Source organism: Ranitomeya imitator, chromosome 3, assembly GCF_032444005.1.
Source record: "Ranitomeya imitator isolate aRanImi1 chromosome 3, aRanImi1.pri, whole genome shotgun sequence".
Taxonomy (NCBI): Eukaryota; Metazoa; Chordata; class Amphibia; order Anura; family Dendrobatidae; genus Ranitomeya; species Ranitomeya imitator.
In genome coordinates, this window is record NC_091284.1 from 372,642,343 (window position 1) to 372,662,522 (window position 20,180).

The window sequence follows — 20,180 nt, forward strand, 5'->3', positions numbered from 1 at the left end:
AAGGGGAAAAGAGAGACAAAACACACTGCAAAGAAAAGAAAATGGTCTCAGAATTTCTCTTATCCCTCTATTGAGATGCATTAGTACTTTGGGCCACCTGTACTGTTATGACCTGGTGGTCAGGACAATAATGGTCAGGACAATAACCTGGTGGTTAAGAGCACACGGAATGACCTGATAGTTACTGATACGTGGGAACTCTGTGGGACGTGGGAACTCTGCTGACCGCAATCCCTAATCCTATCAAACACACTAGAAATAGCCGTGGATTGCGCCTAACGCTCCCTATGCAACTCGGCACAGCCTAAGGAACTAGCTAGCCCTGAAGATAGAAAAATAAAGCCTACCTTGCCTCAGAGAAATTCCCCAAAGGAAAAGGCAGCCCCCCACATATAATGACTGTGAGTAAAGATGAAAATACAAACACAGAGATGAAATAGATTTAGCAAAGTGAGGCCCGACTTACTGAACAGACCGAGGATAGGAAAGGTTACTTTGCGGTCAGCACAAAAACCTACAAAAAGACCACGCAGAGGGCGCAAAAAGACCCTCCGCACCGACTCACGGTGCGGAGGCGCTCCCTCTGCGTCCCAGAGCTTCCAGCAAGCAAGACAACAATAAAAATAGCAAGCTGGACAGAAAAATAGCAAACCAAAGAAATACAAGCTGGAATTTAGCTTCTGCTGGGAAGACAGGTCACAAGAACGATCCAGGAGTGAACTAGACCAATACTGGAACATTGACAGGTGGCATGGAGCAAAGATCTAAGTGGAGTTAAATAGAGCAGCCAGCTAACGAATTAACCTCGTCACCTGAGGAAGGAAACTCAGAAACACCCACCAGAGGAAGTCCATGGACAGAACCAGCCGAAGTACCATTCATGACCACAGGAGGGAGCCCGACAACAGAATTCACAACAGGTTCCCTAGCAACCAGCCAACCCCCACATGTACTTATGCTGCCTAGCAGCTATAAATCATGCATCTGCATCAACAAAAACTAAATATTCAAGCACTTACAAAAACTCGGAGACCCCACGAGCATGCTCTGGAAATCTCAAGCAGTGAGTATACTCGCTCATCACTACTGACAAGTAAAGGATATTGTTGCTTAATATATTAACTCTGTTATAGGAAACCATGGCTTCTGTGGACTGGGCGATGACGTGAGTATGGTTTAATTTAGATTACTTATAGGTGTCTGTATAATTCTTTCAATTAGAGGACTTTATTCTGGGTGTGTGTTTCTTTACAATATAACTATAGGATTAGTAATGGATAGGCGCTCTACATTACTAACTGGTGGGCTAGATGTTATCGAACAATACAAAGGTGACATCAATCACACAAATATGTACCCCTTTTACCATCACCACGGGGCTAGTGGGAAGAGCCAGGCAAAGCACCAGAATTGGTGTTTCTATAGATGCGCCCTTTCTGGAGCGACTGAGGGATGCTATTTTTAGTTTTGGGGATGCAATATCCATGGTCCCTTACCAGCTTTAGAATACCAGCACCTAGCAATCTGCTTTAGACTGACTGGTTTTCAAAAATTAGAGGGGGACCCAATGAAATTTTTTAAAATTATTTTATAGTTAAAAAATACAGTGTGAAGGACCCCTCTATTCTTGATAACCAGCCTTGCTGAAGCCCACAGTTGAAAGTTGCAGCCTGCAGCTGTCAGGTTTGCCTGGCTGGTTATCAAAAAGAAAGGGAACCCTACCTCATTTTTTTAACTTTATTTATAGCGCAGGCGGTGGCTGATGAATACTCCCATCAGCAACGCCTGTTCATGCTTTTAACAGTTGAATACAACTCTCAACATTTTCCTCTGCTATCGCTGATCGCAGCATGAGCAAGAAACAGTGAAGTGAGCTGTCTTCACTTCAGCACCTGGTGTTGGGGAAAAGCATGAACAAAACTGCTGATTCCCAGGCGACAGTATGTGTCACACTGATGACACATGGATGTCATCCATGTGTCATCAGTGTGCATGTGTGTGGAACATTTTGTGTCCCCTGCTGCTACAGGAAACACCGACGTCTGAATGAGCCCTTAGTGAATTTGTTCATTTACTGAACTTTGGCCGACTTTTGATGATTTTTAGGGAAACAGCTTGGGAAACCGAACACAAATTGAAACTTGCAACGTTCGTGCTGAATTTGAGATTAGTGAATGTTTTCCGAACAAGTTCGCACATCACTACCTGGGTTCTGTTGTAGCCATTCTTCCAACTTAGAGGTCACTGCTCCAAGTCTTTCTATCACCACTGGAATCACGGTTCATCTTCCATATCTTCTCCAGTTCTTTGTTGAGGGCCTGGTATTTCAACATCTTCTTATATTCCTTCTTTCTGATGTTACTATTACTTGGCACTGCCACATCTATTACCATTGCTGTCTTCTGATTCTTATCTACTATCACAACATTTGATAACATCAGAATGCCAGGAACCCACATAATGACTAAGTCCTGTGTAAATTACACAAGAAAATACCTCTTCAACGAGAGCCACATGTTAACCCACTCCATAAATACATGAAAATAGGAGGAAGACCGAGTATAACGGGTTAAAAACAAAATACTTTATTATGACATCTGTCACATAACAAACAGTACAAAAATCTATATATAAAACCAGAAAAGGATGTATGGACGATCCCCGGTGCCCCTAGCCCCCCATAACTGTAGGAAATGACTCAATGGCAAAGCACCAACTCTCCATATAATATACAGATACAGCAACCAAGTGGTTTTACATGAACACAATGTACTAGAGCAGCGCTTACCAGGAGAATAAATAATGAAGTAACAAAGCTGGGTGGCTGGTGGGACCGGGTTGGATCTTGCAGACGCCCCAACGTACGTTTCACCTCTTTAGTACGTAGCTTTTTCAAGGGGATACCGCCATAGATCAAGAAGGACCTTTTATGCGTCATGTAGCATCACATAAGGCCGGTCACATGTTGTGAGGCGGCCAATGATATTGGCATAAGCGGCGCATGCGTCCGGCAACCCACAGGTCCTGCACGAGAGGCCAAAGAGACGCCGCAACCGAAGGAGGAAACCGCGGCAGCCGAGCGCATGCGCACAGCCAGATAGACGTGAAAAAAGGGGCACACACATCCGTAGAGATACAATGTCCACAACAGGTAGAAATAATCCTCTAATGCAATCATGTTCCGTTGATCATTATAAGTCTCTGGATGATATTCACGACAGATAGTCCTTCTATGGATGTGATGCCTCCGCATAGTATATATCATTGCCAAAACATCAAGTTCCATCCAGATTTATGTGATGCCGCAGAGTCACTATGGGCACAAGTAGGTGTATTTAGGTCCGTATCTTGAACATAACTAAAGACATGAAGAAAAATCAAGCAAAATTTTAAAAACAATATAAAAACACAACAAAAGGATCCATATCAAGATCCCGGGGGAGCAAGATATAACAGGAATGGGGACGATTTCATGACCCATTGGAAACATGTATAGAGTCACAAGAATGATGCAAAGCTCAACGACTCCTTTAGCCCATTAGGTACCATTGTGTTGAGGCGCACTATCCAGCTTGCCTCTCGTTGGGCTAAAAGTTTTTTATAATTCCCACCCCTAACACCCAGGTGTAGGCTTTCGATCCCCCTGACCCGAAGGGACCCCGCGTCACAATCATGGAAAGTCCTGAAGTGACGCGGAATCGTCTTCAGCCCAACATTTGGTTGGGGAGCCAACACCTGCTTATCCATCTGGATCTCAAAGTCCCACAGGATTTTTAGCCCTTTCAATCTGCACATGTTTTTCTGCAGTCTCCTATCTGGAATTAGGAGGACTTAGGCCATAATCTGTGGCAGATGTTCCTGTATACAATTCCCACTACTTTGTTGTGGCATTCAGTATACACTGTTCCTACTTGCATCTTGCATCCACTATGTGTTGGACTGTTTGCAGGGCCCCTTTGCATGGTTTGAACATTAGGTCTTGTTTTGTATCGCAGATTCCTGCTTCTATGGATCTGGTACTTAGCGCCTGTTCTTGTACCGCTATGATCAGTGGCTCTGTTCTATCTTAAATCTTGCTTTCTCCAACCATCAGTAGGTTTTTCCCACATCAGCCACATCTGTTATCTGCAGATGGTACAACCTGTGTAGAGGCATATTTATAAAGCCTTCTATGAATTTGGCAATGCGGAGTTACAGAATGGAGCTATTCAAAGTTTTTTGCACTAAATTACAGATCTTCACATGAACCTTTAGGCTATATTCACACGTTGCGGTTTTTACCGCGGAACCGCAGCGATTTTGCCGCTGCGGGTCCGCTGCAGTTTCCATAGCGTTTCCATTTACATGTAAACCCTATGGAAACCGCAAACCGCTGTGCACATGCTGCGGGAAAAACCGCGCGGGAACGCAGCGGTTTAAAACCCGCAGCATGTCACTTCTTTGTGCAGAATCGCTGCGATTCTGCACCCATAGGAATACATTGAACCGCTTACTTCCCGCATGGGGCTGTGCCCACGTTGCGGGAAGTAAGCGGATAATGTGCGGATGGTACCCGGGGTGGAGGAGAGGAGACTCTCCTCCAGGCCCTGGGAACCATATTTGGGGTTAAAAAAAAGAATAAAAATAAAAAATCATGTTATACTCACCCTCTGAAGTCAGCGCTGCACGCGGCCGTCCGGTCAGAGTTGCTGTGCGACCAGGACCTTCGGTGACGTCGCGGTCACATGACCGTGACATCACGAAGGGTCCTTCTCGTACAGCATCTCTGGAACCGGACCGCCGGGTGCAGCGCCGAGGGATCGGGACGTCAGAGGGTGAGTATAACCAATTTTTATTATTTTTAACATTACTATTGATGCTGCATATTGCTGCATATGCAGCATCAATAGTATAGGCGGAAACTCGCAGCGGAAACCGCGGAACAAACCGCGATAAATCTGCAGGGAGAACCGCAGTTGTTTTGCCCTGTAGATTTATCAAATCCGCTGCGGGAGAACCCACAGGGACAGGACGCTATGTGTGAACATAGCCTAACAGTTTACCATGACAGCTGAAATTTGGAAAACTGACATAATGAGAGTCACCAGAATTTTTAGAATCTTCCACACAACTCGTAATGCAAATGCCTGCATACATGATAACAAGGACATCTGAGTGCAATCAAAAGTTTCGCATATGAACAGAGGTTTGCTGCCAATCGCAGCATGCTGTGATTGTTCTCTCATTACAAAAGTGAGAAAATAATTGCTGATTTTCCACTGCCCCATAATATAAGATTTGACCAAGTGCTATCGGATAAAACATGGAACAGCACTCTGCCGTGTTATACGCTTGAGTGACCCCGGACTACCATTCTCTGCGGCATGTTTTCACTGTTCATGTAAGAACTGCAAGTAATAATTGCACCCTGTCACGATTATCACAGTCCGGGAAGGTCACGCAAAACCACCCGCTGTTATCTTTGTGGCGAACAGTTCTCTGCGGCCGCCTATCATCTGGACAATTGCAGGAATGGCCGACGATTAATGGAGGAGGCCACAGGATGTCACCACTAACAGGCCGGTTATCAGGAAATTAACTGAGCAAACTGAGCGTAAGGCATATACATCTCCAATTGCAACTCAGGGAACATATGTATATACCCTTCCCCCATACGATCACTGCTAACTCCACGATAACCCCAGACCACTCACTGCCACAAGCAGTTGATTTTTATTATACACAGACTGACTGGAGGCCTGGTAGATAATGTATGGCTTTGAGGCACAGTTTATAGAACAAAATGAACAGAACTATTATATTTTATATTTAATTGAAAGGGAGGAAGTGTTTATAAAAAATATACAACAGATTTTAAAAGGCGGCAAAACAAAACAGCATACACACAGATGTGTTGCAAAACAAGGGACTCTATTTTCCTGACTGTGGCTTTCAGCCACCATATCTCAGCACAGACTTACACCTTACTAATATAGCAATGTACTTATCTTTAGGTAGAGTACCCCATCCCAATGCGTTTCCCCCATTAGTTGTAGAAAGGGGTTCACCATGGGAAAATAAACCAAATGAAGTGCAGTGCTACCATGGAGCCACTGCCATCCGGGCAGCATGGGTCAGAATGGAACATTGCACGTCTGAATAGGGTACTCTACCCGAAGACAAGAACATTGCAATATTAAGTTCTGTGATGGGTTGCGTTTCTATATCCGGATCTAAACTAACTCTATTTGGGTATGCTTTAAAATAATTTATATCTGACACATACTATTTTGGACATTGGAACTGATATTGTGTTACGGTCTGCTGATTATTTACATTAATAATATGAATGCTATTATGGAGATGCCACATTATAGGGCCTTTTTTACGCCATTGATAATATGTTGATTGCTGTGATATTTTCTCTGGTCTGATGACATTGATCATAACTCTCAACCACCATTAAGAAACTTGTTTATTTTTGTATTAATTCTGCTATGGATATGCCGAGATAATAATTTTCCATGGTTAATAACCTTGCAGAAATTAACTGCACTGTATTCCATTTGATGTGATATATCTATATTACATCCTGTATCTCCTTATTTGACCACAAATTAGAGAGTCATCAACTTATTCTGTCTAACAGCCTCTCCAACTTACCAGACATATACTTGAGTCATCTAGTAACATTGGGCCAAACCCCTCACGACACTCTGCTCTTTAAACCTATATGTCCAAGCTAGATGATACGCTTTACAATTTTTGCACTTTAGAATTTTATTTGGGTGTAGGTGGTGGCTTTTTAAGGAGGTCAGATGAGGCTCAGGTAGGGGTTAGTTTACATTGAGCTGGAGTGCAATGTCAATTTTTTAGTGTGCTGACCTCCACTGTTAGGAAGGGACATTTGGGGTTAGACATTTTCTGTCTCCCTTAAATATTTCTTGTATTTGTGACTCAGTAAATTAGTTACATTAAATGTATCCAATATGTTGCTGGTTTTGACCCTCCACCGCCCTGGTTTATTATAATTAGGGTTCTAGTGGTATTTTTAACAAAATTCTCATAAAAGTATGTGATTCTGAATATGTGATTATATTGTTTGAAAGACCCTTGTTCCCATTACTAAGTTTTTTGTCACATCATTTGGAATACCTGCCAGGGCCGTGGGGTACCGGGTCCGGTACTTAAAGGGATGTGTCATGGCGGCCATGTTAAAAGGAAAATCTTTAAAGGGGGTTGTTAAATAAGAAATGTTCCTGACACCACTTGTGGTATTTGGTCAGGGACAACCGATGCTGCTGAAAGGGGTCCTCTGGGGTAATATTGTGGCAGCAGGGATGGTATGGCTTCCTACAGGTGAAGCTGGGCTCCCAGGGCTCCCGGTGTATAGATAAAGATGGTAGATGGTGTAGCAAGAAACAGAGGACACAAAGTTGCAGTCTCTTTACTGGATCACAGGTACTGGTATGGTCCGGCCGGCTTGGAAGTGAATCGGGAATCCCCCTAACCATGTGTGGTTGGAAGCCTTCCTTCTAGCATGGCATTTTAGTCCCTTGCTGCCGTAGGCCTCACACAAGGTCCTCACATTCTTTCTGTCCTCCTTTAGGTAGGACAGTGACCTGTACGACAGGTAGTTTGAGCCTTTTTACAGGATCTCTATCACAACCCAAGCTCTATGCGTTACTGTGTCTTCAGATGTATGGTGGACAGGTGACTTGCAATCCAGCTGTCCCTCCGGTTTCTGCCGTGGGTCATAGAGTTACCCACACAACCTTGGTCTTCTGGCTGCCAGTATCTGCTCTTCAGCATGGAGACAGCTTAGTTGCAGCTAACCCCCCAGCTCTTCTCTCTAGTTTGCTCCTTTTCCTCCTTCATTCTCTCTACAACGTATTCTCTCCTTTCCATAAGCTGCTGAACTCGGTCTGCACAGCCCCTGCTTTCTTCACAAGAGTTGCAGCACCTTTCGTGGCTGCACAACCCCTCCTTTCCTCTGTCTCTCTCACAGACTCCTCTCACTGACTGACTTCTCTCTGCTCTGTCCCTCTGACAGACTAATTACTTTCCCTCCAGCTAGGATATATAGAGGGGAGCCACCTACAAACTGGAGCAGAGCTCCCCCTTCTGACCTGGAGTAAGAACATGTTGCATGTTTGTGAATACCTGATAAAGAGATCATTCCTCACTTCCAAGCATGACATTACCCTTCCCATGAGGAAAGCAATGCCACTGTAACAACCAGGAACCTGGGGTGTTACACATTCATTTACTCTGGAGTGCCGTTTATGTTTTTTCTAATACAGCATGTACAGTTATAGAAAATAAAAGGGATTAACAAAAGAACATACTAGGCTACTCACAGAGATGAGTCAACTTAGCAGAAGGAGAGCATTTCACTTGGGGAGATGTTCAGAGAACGGGATTCATGCATACACGATATGTAACTCTCTACAGGAACAAAGATCATAATTTGGCTTGACCTTTTATCAGTACCTGAGTTACACCCCCCATGATGACATCATGTAGGCTTGGTTGTGGGTTGTTCTTTTGGGATTTTATGAATTTTAGGAAAATCCCAATTTATGCAATAACTCCTTTCTGGATGCTTGCAGAAGTTTAACACCATTTATTTCATTTGGATTTTAACATTCCCCAGAGATCAAACATGGTATGGCTGTTGCCAGTTGTCTGGCCACTATGGATTTGTGGCCTATAGGAAGGGGCTACAGTTATGAGAAAATATGTATCTCTTTTCATAGTTTGCCCTGGTGCTGAAAATGTACAGTATGTCTCATCAATATCTGATTTATACAAACTCCGATATTCAAATTTTTTTTCGGAGACATACATCAAGCTGAAGCTGTTCTAATGAAAGAGATGTGTATCCTGGGTAACAATAGCTGTTTTTTAAAAAGCGTTAGCTATTCTCTTTAATTCTTTCACTTCACAAATGGCTGCCTACATGTTAATTAGGCTGGTTCACTTTGGCCACATCCAATTTCTTACTTGTATTAGTCTATTGTCTAGGTCTAGGAGACTGTCAGCTCTTGTCTAGTACTGCAACAGAAAGAAGGGGACGAGGAAGGGTGGAGAATACCGCTTCACTACAGAGTCATAGAGATTTTAAATATTTTCTATGACACACCCAGTAAGCAAAGAAAGTGTGGGTGTAATGAGTGGACCCAATGACTGCCATGGATATGAGAGGAGTTGAGAAGCCATAAACATACTGATAATCATGCAGGTTTGTAACCTATGAATTGCAGCTCCATGAGAAGTAACACTTGACAAACACTTCATAATTTTGGACTAATATTTTAACCCTGCTGTACTGTTCTTTTTGACCCTCAAAAACATTTGTGAAGCTGCTGATTATGTATTATGATGATTTGCAAATTGTGGTTAGGTGAATTAGTTTATGGGTAGGTGATCTTATTACAAGTGTTGTTTTGCTTTTTTTAATGTTACCTTTTTTGTATAAAATAATGATTGTTACATATGTACCATTCAGGTCAATATGACAATAACGTGTTGCACAAATCTTCCACCATATTTTCAGCCACAAAACGATTTATAGTATAATTGTGGATGATTTATTGCATCTACTAATGTTTATCAATTTCTCCATTTCCTGCAGCTCAATGCGCTGGATACATTTTCAAGTTACTATGTTTTATTATTATTATTATTATTATTATTATTATTATTGTATTTTTTTATATAAAGCTATTTGCCAACACCTCAAATTCTGAAGATACTAACCAACTAGAGAAAGTGTCTGAAATGGTGGGAAAATTGATTTTGAGAATTCTGATTCTGAAGTTGAATCTGATGAGGCACAATACCCAGACATCTAGTCCGATGCAAGTAATTCAGTCTAAAAACAAAAATGTAATTTGGGACTTGCAACCTTGTGCCCAGGCAGGAAAATTGTCCTCTGCTAACATCAGATAATTCTACAAGTATAATAACTAAATGCTATTAGAGAAGTTTGGGATAAATGGATAGATTCTTCTAAAATGATACAATACTGGTGAAAATGACACTGGGGATGAACAACTTGTGCCATTCCGAGGTAGGTGCCCATTCAAGCAATATACATCAATATATACCAATATACGGCATCAAGATATATACACTTTGCCACAGCAGCAGTTTATATGCTCTTCATGCTCAGGTATATACAGGACAAAAGCCTGGAGAAAAATATAAAAAGATTTAGGGAACATGAATCATTTCTTATTTGATGTATGGACTAAGGGACTGAAGGGAACAAATGTGACAAAAAATGTTTTACATCGCACCAACTGAGGCAGCTGTTATTAAATTAAAAACTTACAATGCTCGGCACTGTAGAAAAAGCAAGCTTGAACTACTGCAAGGTATCGTTGGTAAAAGAGCAGTTCATGGTTTTACTTTACTGAAGATATTACAGTGGTTTCTTACATTCCCCAAAAAAATAACAAGCCATTCTGCTGAGCACAATGCACCATGACAATGCAAAAAGCTGCAGAAGATATTAGATTATAATGCCACCAGAGGAGTAGATGATACATGAGATTAACAAAAGTAATCGGTGGCCAATGGTATTATTTTATAACATTTGTTGATGCATCTGCCTACAATACGGTTGTTCTTTGGTGTGAAATAAACCCTGATAGGAATTCTGGAAGAATTAGGACAGTCACTTGTTATGCCATCTATTTTATGAAGAAAAGTAAAACCCCGAAGTGAAGGAGCAGCAGCCACAGTAACCCGTATCCAGCAGAAGGTTCAGTAACGTGTACCCGTGGCCTCCACCAGCACTGGAAAAAGCCTAAAAAGGAAAAGATGCAGAATTTGTCCATCCTCCTGTGATAAAACAAACATTACATGTACTAGTCCTAGTAAATACAGTATTAATGTAAAGTACACGTGAGTTATTTATGTGCACTATGAAAGAATGCCTGAATATAGCAATAAGTGAAAATGCACAACCCTTTTCTAAAGCGAATACAGCAAATTGAAGTTTTGATTTTCATTTAATTTATTTTTGACAAACCATGTTCACATACAATTAAGTAATGCAACTGGTATTGAAATAATATGCTTAGAGAAGCTAAATGTAAAAATTAATAGACTTTAATAGGTCAGGTCACAGTACAAGTATGTAGCCAATACGTACAGAACAGCAGGGTTAAAGTTGTAGAGGAACAAATGCTGGGGTTTAGAGAAAAAAAGTAATTTCTGTGCTTTTTAACAATGTACCGTGTTTTGTAGTTTATAAGATTCATCGGATCATAAGACGCACCACAAATTATGAGGTGAGAATTAGGAAAAAAAACACTTTTTTTATAAAATGGTGGTGCTTCTTACAATCCGTGCATCTTATTGCTTACTGGGGGTGGTGGCTGTGGTGAAGCAGGGTCCTGGGGTTGCTGCTGACAGAGACAGCAGTGGGGCCATGCTGCTGCCCCCAGACTAGGAGAAAGGGGTGTTTGGATGTGCGGCAGTGCGGGTGTTTGGTGGTGCGGAAGCTCCGCTGACATTTTGTGGAAGCCTGGAGCCCGTTGATCTTGGCGTTGAGATCTCATCTCCCAAGATCTTGATGCCGAGATCTCCATCTGTTCATGTGCAGCCCCCCGGCAGCCATTTTCCTGCAGTCCACCGCGTAGTAAACCATGAAAGTGCGGGGGCTCTAGGCCTTTACAAACCCCTGCACGACCGAACACCCACAGCATCACACATTCGAACATCCCCTCATCCTAGCCTGAGTCCTGCAGAAATGCTCCACTCCTCCAGCAGCGACCCTGGGACCCCGCTCCACTGCGGCAGGTAAGGTATATTCGCATTATAAGAAGCACCCCCATTTTCCTCCAAAATTTAGGTGGAAAAAAGTGCATCTTATAATCCAAAAGATACGGTCCATAAGGGTGCAGTATTCTTCTCTACTTTGCCTTTCTTTCACATGTATATGTACTCCCATAGAATATACATTTTTCTTTAAAAAAAAAAAAGATATTCAAAGTTGCTACTAATTTTCTCCTCAAGGCTCCTATATCTTGCACTTAAAGTGAGTGCAGTTGGAATACTGAAAAACGATTTGGACTGTGCTGCACAACTGCACACAAAGTGACATTATGACTTTGCTTTATATAGGGATTTTCATGTTGTAAAATGACTACCATAAAAGTATATAAAAGAAATTATATGACATCTACCATCAGACTCCATTAGTGTGTACAGTGTGGGCATGTATGGAAGTATTCTTCACCCCCTAGACAGAACCTGCATGCTAGGGCATAGAGGTTGAATACACAGCTGCACTGTGTGCATTAGTGCTTACAGCCATTCATCCCAAAACTGAGTTCTGTAAAATGAATAGCTGCAACCTTGACTTATGAAGTCAAGACCCAAGAAAACTAGTAAACCACAACTTTCCCAAGGTGTAAGTCTTTCCGATATCTATTCGATTTTCTGAATAAATGACAGAATACAGCATAAGACCTTTCAGAGACTAGTTCATTCTATTTTCATCATAGATTGGTAATGTGATCTATTTTGTGAATAATTGCAATTGTTATAAAGTCATTATATAGCAATGAGACTCTAGATCTACATACAAATCTATGTAATATCTAGCATATATCTGGGATATAAAATCAAATCTTAAATAAACCAAATGTGACAGCAAATGCAAACCACTCGGCTCATTAATTAGTCTTTCCTTTTTCTATCTGACCTGCTGTAAGATCTAATACTTCAGATGACCTTTGACGTATATATGAAAAAGACCAGAAGAGACATTATAATTATGAACTACGCATCGTATTGCTCTTATGAAATGAATGAGAGTGGATCATTAAAGCTAAGCTTTTTATCCAATAATATGGATATCGGAGCAAGTTGTATTTCACCTTTGTAAGATCTTCACATACATTTTACGGCTCCAGAGATCCCAGAAAATACTGCAGAATAGGAAAAATATAAAAATGTTTATACAGTACAATCTTAGGATTGACAGCCTTAAAATGTATTAGATTTATTACATTTCATCTCGTTCATTACATTTGGCCCATCGTTATACTGAAAAGATGTAACTTTACATCACCTACTATTTTATTTAATTTTCCTGTGCAATTTGCAGCAAAATTTTAGTGCATTGTGTCACATCTGGCCTTCTAGCCAGTAGAACTATCCCTTGTCTAGCGTGGAGCATAAAGTGTCCAGCACACATAATAAAAGTTATACACGGCATATGTCACAAATTGAAGAATTCTGGCACATTTACCGTATATACGTGAGTATAAGCCAAGTTTTTCAGCACATTTTTTGCGTTGAAAAAGCCCCCCTTGGCTTATACTCGAGTGAGGGTCCCAGAAGATGGAGGGAGGCAGCAGCCGCAGAGCAGCGGGTCACAGGAGGTAGAAGCCGACTACTGCGGCTAAAGCCTGTACCCACTGCTAAAGGAAAATGAATATTCACTGCACAGGCAGTGAATATTCATTTCTCTGTAATAGCACCCACAGCATGAGCCAAAGCAGCCAGCTTTCAGCAGTGGCCAGGCAATCACGTGTGCCCACTTCTTAAGAGAAATTAACATTCACTTCTCTCCACTCCCACAGGCATGGAGGGCAGTGACTATTCATTCCCTTAAGTAGTGGGAACACGTGATCACCGGGCTGCTGAAGCTGCTAGCACTGAAACAAGACACTGCAAGGGAGCGCAGGGATGGTAAGTAGGATGGTTTATTTTTTTATGTTCTTCTGATGAGAGCTGTTGTGAATTCTGTGGCAGAGTTCACTCCTGTGGTCACAAGTGGTACTTCGGCTGATTCTCTCTGGGATCTTCCGTTTGTGGAGGAAAGTGGTACTGCAGCTTCTGAGTTTCCTCCCTCAGGTGATCTGGTGAGGTCGTTAGCTGCTTCTCTACTTAACTCCACCTGATGCTTTGATCCATGCTTCCTGTCAATGTTCCAGTGTTGGACTTGTGTTTCTCTGGATCATTCCTGTGGCCTGCTGCTCTGCATAGCTAAGTGCTTCTTTGCTATTTGTTGCTATTTTTTCTGTCCAGCTTGTCTATTTGTTTTGCTGGAAGCTCTGGGATGCAAAGGGTGTACCTCCATGCTGTTAGTTCGGTACGGAGGGTCTTTTTGCCCCTTTGCGTGGTTTTCCTTAGGGTTTTGTGTAGACCGCAAAGTTATCTTTCCTATCCTCGTTCTGTCTAGAATATCGGGCCTCACTTTGCTGAATCTATTTCATCCCTACGTTTGTCTTTTCATCTTACTCACAGTCATTATATGTGGGGGGCTGCCTTTTCCTTTGGGGTATTTCTCTAAGGCAAGGTAGGCTTATTTTTCTATCTTCAGGCTAGTTAGTTTCTCAGGCTGTGCCGAGTTGCATAGGGAGCGTTAGGCGCAATCCACAGCTGCCTCTAGTTGTGTTTGGAGAGGATCAGGAATTGCGGTCTACAGAGTTTCCACGTCTCAGAGCTCATTCTATTATTTTGGGTTATTGTCAGATCACTGTATGTGCTCTGATCGCTATGTACATTGTGTTACTGAATTGCTTGTCATAACAGCGAGCCATGTGTACCAGGCTACGGATGAAGAGACCAGGATAGGAATGAGGAGCCAAACATACCAGGATAAGGATGAGGTGGCCATGCGTACCACGATAGAGATGAAGAGCCATGCATACAAGGATCGAGATGAAGAGCCATGCATACCGGGATAGGGATGAGGAACCATGCATACCAGGATAGGGATGAGGAGCCATGCATACCAGGATGGGGATGAAGAGCCATGCATACAAGCATAGGGATGAAGAGCCATGTCTTTCAAACAATGATAGGAAGGAGGAACCATGTATACCAGGATAGGGAGGAGGAACCATGCAGACCAGGATAGGGATGATGGGGTCATACAGACTAGGATGAGGAGTGTTATGAAGGCAATCCAGTGACACAGTGCGCCAGCAATCAGAGCACATACAGTGATCTGACAATAACCCAAAAACAATAGAACGAGCTCTGAGACGTGGAATCTCTGTAGACCGCAATACCTGAACCTATCCTAAACACAACTAAAGGCAGCTGTGGATTGCGCCTGTCACTACCTATGCAACTCGGCACAGCCTGGGAGCTGACTAGCCTGAAGATAGAAAAACAAGCCTGACTTGCCTCAGAGAAATACCCCAAAGGAAAAGGCAGCCCCCCACATATAATGACTGTTAGCAAAATGAAAAGACAAACGTAGGGATGAAATAGATTCAGCAAAGTGAGGCCCGATATTCTAGATAGAGCGAGGATAGCAAAGAGAACTTTGCAGTCTACAAAAAACCCTAAAGCAAAAAACCACGCAAAGGGGGCAAAAAGACCCACCGTGCCGAACTAACGGCACGGCGGTGCACCCTTTGCGTCTCAGAGCTTCCAGCAAAAACGAATAGACAAGCTGGACAGAAAAAGTAGCAAAAAAACAAAGAAGCACTTATCTAAGCAGAGCAGCAGGCCACAGGAAAGATCCAGAAGCTCAGGTCCAACACTGGAACATTGACAAGGAGCAAGGAAGATAGAATCAGGTGGAGTTAAATAACAAAGCAGCCAACGAGCTCACCAGAACACCTGAGGGAGGAAGCTCAGAAGCTGCAGTACCACTTGTGACCACAGGAGTGAATTCAGCCACAGAATTCACAACAGTACCCCCCCCTTGAGGAGGGGTCACCGAACCCTCACCAGAGCCCCCAGGCCGACCAGGATGAGCCACATGAAAGGCACGAACAAGATCTGGAGCTTGGACATCAGAGGCAAAAACCCAGGAATTATCTTCCTGAGCATAACCCTTCCATTTAACCAGATACTGGAGTTTCCGTCTAGAAACACGAGAATCCAAAATTTTCTCCACAATATACTCCAATTCCCCCTCCACCAAAACCGGGGCAGGAGGCTCAACAGATGGAACCATAGGTGCCACGTATCTCCGCAACAACGACCTATGGAATACATTATGTATGGAAAAGGAGTCTGGGAGGGTCAGACGAAAAGACACAGGATTGAGAATCTCAGAAATCCTATGCGGACCAATAAAACGAGGTTTAAATTTAGGAGAGGAAACCTTCATAGGAATATGACGAGAAGATAACCAAACCAGATCCCCAACACGAAGTCGGGGACCCACACGGCGTCTGCGATTAGCGAAAAGTTGAGCCTTCTCCTGGGACAAGGTCAAATTGTCCACTACCTGAGTCCAGATCTGCTGCAACCTGTCCACCACAGAATCCACACCAGGACAGTCCGAAGACTCAACCTGTCCTGAAGAGAAACGAGGATGGAACCCAGAATTGCAAAAAAATGGAGAGACCAAGGTAGCCGAGCTGGCCCGATTATTAAGGGCGAACTCAGCCAACGTCAAAAAGGGCACCCAGTCATCCTGGTCTGCAGAAACAAAACATCTCAGATATGTCTCCAAGGTCTGATTGGTTCGTTCGGTCTGGCCATTAGTCTGAGGATGGAAAGCCGAAGAAAAAGACAGGTCAATGCCCATCCTACCACAAAAGGCTCGCCAAAACCTCGAAACAAACTGGGAACCTCTGTCAGAAACAATATTCTCAGGAATGCCATGCAAACGAACCACATGCTGGAAGAACAAAGGCACCAAATCAGAGGAGGAAGGCAATTTAACCAAGGGCACCAGATGGACCATTTTAGAAAAGCGATCACAGACCACCCAAATGACTGACATCTTTTGAGAAACGGGAAGGTCAGAAATGAAATCCATCGAAATATGTGTCCAAGGCCTCTTTGGGACCGGCAAGGGTAAAAGCAACCCACTGGCACGTGAGCAGCAGGGCTTAGCCCTAGCACAAATCCCACAGGACTGCACAAAAGTACGTACATCCCGTGACAGAGATGGCCACCAGAAGGATCTAGCCACTAGCTCTCTGGTACCAAATATTCCAGGATGACCAGCCAACACCGAACAATGAAGTTCAGAGATAACTTTAGTAGTCCACCTATCAGGGACGAACAGTTTCTCCGCCGGACAACGATCAGGTTTATTCGCCTGAAATTTTTGCAACACTCGCCGCAAATCAGGGGAGATGGCAGACACAATGACTCCTTCCTTGAGGATACTCGCCGGCTCAGATGAACCCGGAGAGTCGGGCACAAAACTCCTAGACAGAGCATCCTCCTTCACATTTTTAGAGCCCGGAAGGTACGAAATCACAAAATCGAAGCGGGCAAAAAATAACGACCAACGGGCCTGTCTAGGATTCAAGCGCTTGGCAGACTCGAGATAAGTAAGGTTCTTATGATCAGTCAATACCACCACGCGATGCTTAGCTCCTTCAAGCCAATGACGCCACTCCTCGAATGCCCACTTCATGGCCAGCAACTCTCGGTTGCCCACATCATAATTACACTCAGCAGCCGAAAACTTCCTGGAAAAGAAAGCACATGGTTTCAACACTGAGCAACCAGAACCTCTCTGTGACAAAACCGCCCCTGCTCCAATCTCAGAAGCATCAACCTCGACCTGGAACGGAAGAGAAACATCTGGTTGACACAATACAGGGGCAGAACAAAAACGATGCTTCAACTCCTGAAATGCTTCCACAGCAGCAGAAGACCAATTAACCAAATCAGCATCCTTCTTGGTCAAATCGGTCAATGGTTTGGCAATGCTAGAAAAATTACAGATGAAGCGACGATAAAAATTAGCAAAGCCCAGGAATTTTTGCAGACTTTTCAGAGATGTCGGCTGAGTCCAATCCTGGATGGCTTGGACCTTAACCGGATCCATCTCGATAGTAGAAGGGGAAAAGATGAACCCCAAAAATGAAACTTTCTGCACACCGAAGAGACACTTTGATCCCTTCACAAACAAAGAATTAGCACGCAGGACCTGGAAAACCATTCTGACCTGCTTCACATGAGAGTCCCAATCATCTGAGAAGATCAAAATGTCATCCAAGTAAACAATCAGGAATTTATCCAGATACTCACGGAAGATGTCATGCATAAAAGACTGAAACACAGATGGAGCATTGGCAAGTCCGAACGGCATCACTAGATACTCAAAATGACCCTCGGGCGTATTAAATGCAGTTTTCCATTCATCTCCTTGCCTGATTCTCACCAGATTATACGCACCACGAAGATCTATCTTAGTGAACCAACTAGCCCACTTAATCCGAGCAAACAAGTCGGATAACAATGGCAAGGGATACTGAAATTTAACAGTGATCTTATTAAGAAGGCGGTAATCAATACATGGTCTCAGCGAACCATCCTTCTTGGCTACAAAAAAGAACCCTGCTCCCAGTGGTGATGACGATGGGCGAATATGTCCCTTCTCCAGGGATTCCTTCACATAACTGCGTATAGCGGCGTGTTCAGGCATGGATAAATTAAATAATCGACCTTTAGGGAATTTACTACCAGGAATCAAATTGATAGCACAATCACAATCCCTATGCGGAGGTAGGGCATCGGACTTGGGCTCTTCAAATACATCCTGATAATCAGACAAGAACTCTGGGACCTCAGAAGGAGTGGATGACGAAATAGACAAAAATGGAACATCACCATGTACCCCCTGACAACCCCAGCTGGATACCGACATAGAGTTCCAATCCAATACTGGATTATGGGTTTGCAGCCATGGCAACCCCAACACGACCACATCATGCAGATTATGTAGCACCAGAAAGCGAATAACTTCCTGATGTGCAGGAGCCATGCACATGGTCAGCTGGGTCCAGTACTGAGGTTTATTCTTGGCCAAAGGTGTAGCATCAATTCCTCTCAACGGAATAGGACACCGCAAAGGCTCCAAGAAAAACCCACAACGTTTAGCATAATCCAAATCCATCAGATTCAGGGCAGCGCCTGAATCCACAAACGCCATGACAGAATACGATGACAAAGAGCATATCAAGGTAATGGACAGAAGGAATTTGGATTGTACAGTACCAATGACGGCAGACCTATGGAACCGCTTAGTGCGCTTAGGACAATCAGAAATAGCATGAGTGGAATCACCACAGTAGAAACACAGACCATTCAGACGTCTGTGTTCTTGCCGTTCAACTCTGGTCATAGTCCTATCGCACTGCATAGGCTCAGGTTTAATCTTAGACAATACCGCCAAATGGTGCACAGATTTATGCTCGCGCAAGCGTCGACCGATCTGAATGGCCAAAGACATAGACTCATTCAAACCAGCAGGAATAGGAAAACCCACCATGACATCCTTAAGAGCCTCAGAGAGACCCTTTCTGAACAAAGCTGCCAGCGCAGATTCATTCCACAGAGTGAGTACTGACCACTTCCTAAATTTCTGACAATATACTACTATATCATCCTGACCCTGGCACAAAGCCAGCAAATTTTTCTCAGCCTGATCCACTGAATTAGGCTCATCGTAAAGCAATCCGAGCGCCAGGAAAAACGCATTGACATTACTCAATGCAGGGTCTCCTGGCGCAAGAGAAAATGCCCAGTCCTGAGGGTCGCCGCGCAAAAAAGAAATAATAATCAAAACCTGTTGAATAGGATTACCAGAAGAATGAGGTTTCAAGGCCAGAAATAGCTTACAATTATTTTTGAAATTAAGAAACTTAGTTCTATCACCAAAAAACAAATCAGGAATAGGAATTCTTGGTTCTAACATAGATTTCTGATCAATAGTATCTTGAATCCTTTGTACATTTGTAACGAGATTATTCATTGAAGAGCACAGACCCTGAATATCCATGTCCACACCTGTGTCCTGAAACACCCAAATGTCTAGGGGAAAAAAAAGACTGAACACAGAGCTGAGAAAAAAAAATGATGTCAGAACTTCTTTTTTCCCTCTATTTAGAATCATTAGGCTGGCTCCTTGTACTGTTATGAAGGCAATCCAGTGACACAGTGCGCCAGCAATCAGAGCACATACAGTGATCTGACAATAACCCAAAAACATTAGAACGAGCTCTGAGACGTGGAATCTCTGTAGACCGCAATACCTGAACCTATCCTAAACACAACTAAAGGCAGCTGTGGATTGCGCCTGTCACTACCTATGCAACTCGGCACAGCCTGAGGAGCTGACTAGCCTGAAGATAGAAAAACAAGCCTGACTTGCCTCAGAGAAATACCCCAAAGGAAAAGGCAGCCCCCCACATATAATGACTGTTAGCAAGATGAAAAGACAAACGTAGGGATGAAATAGATTCAGC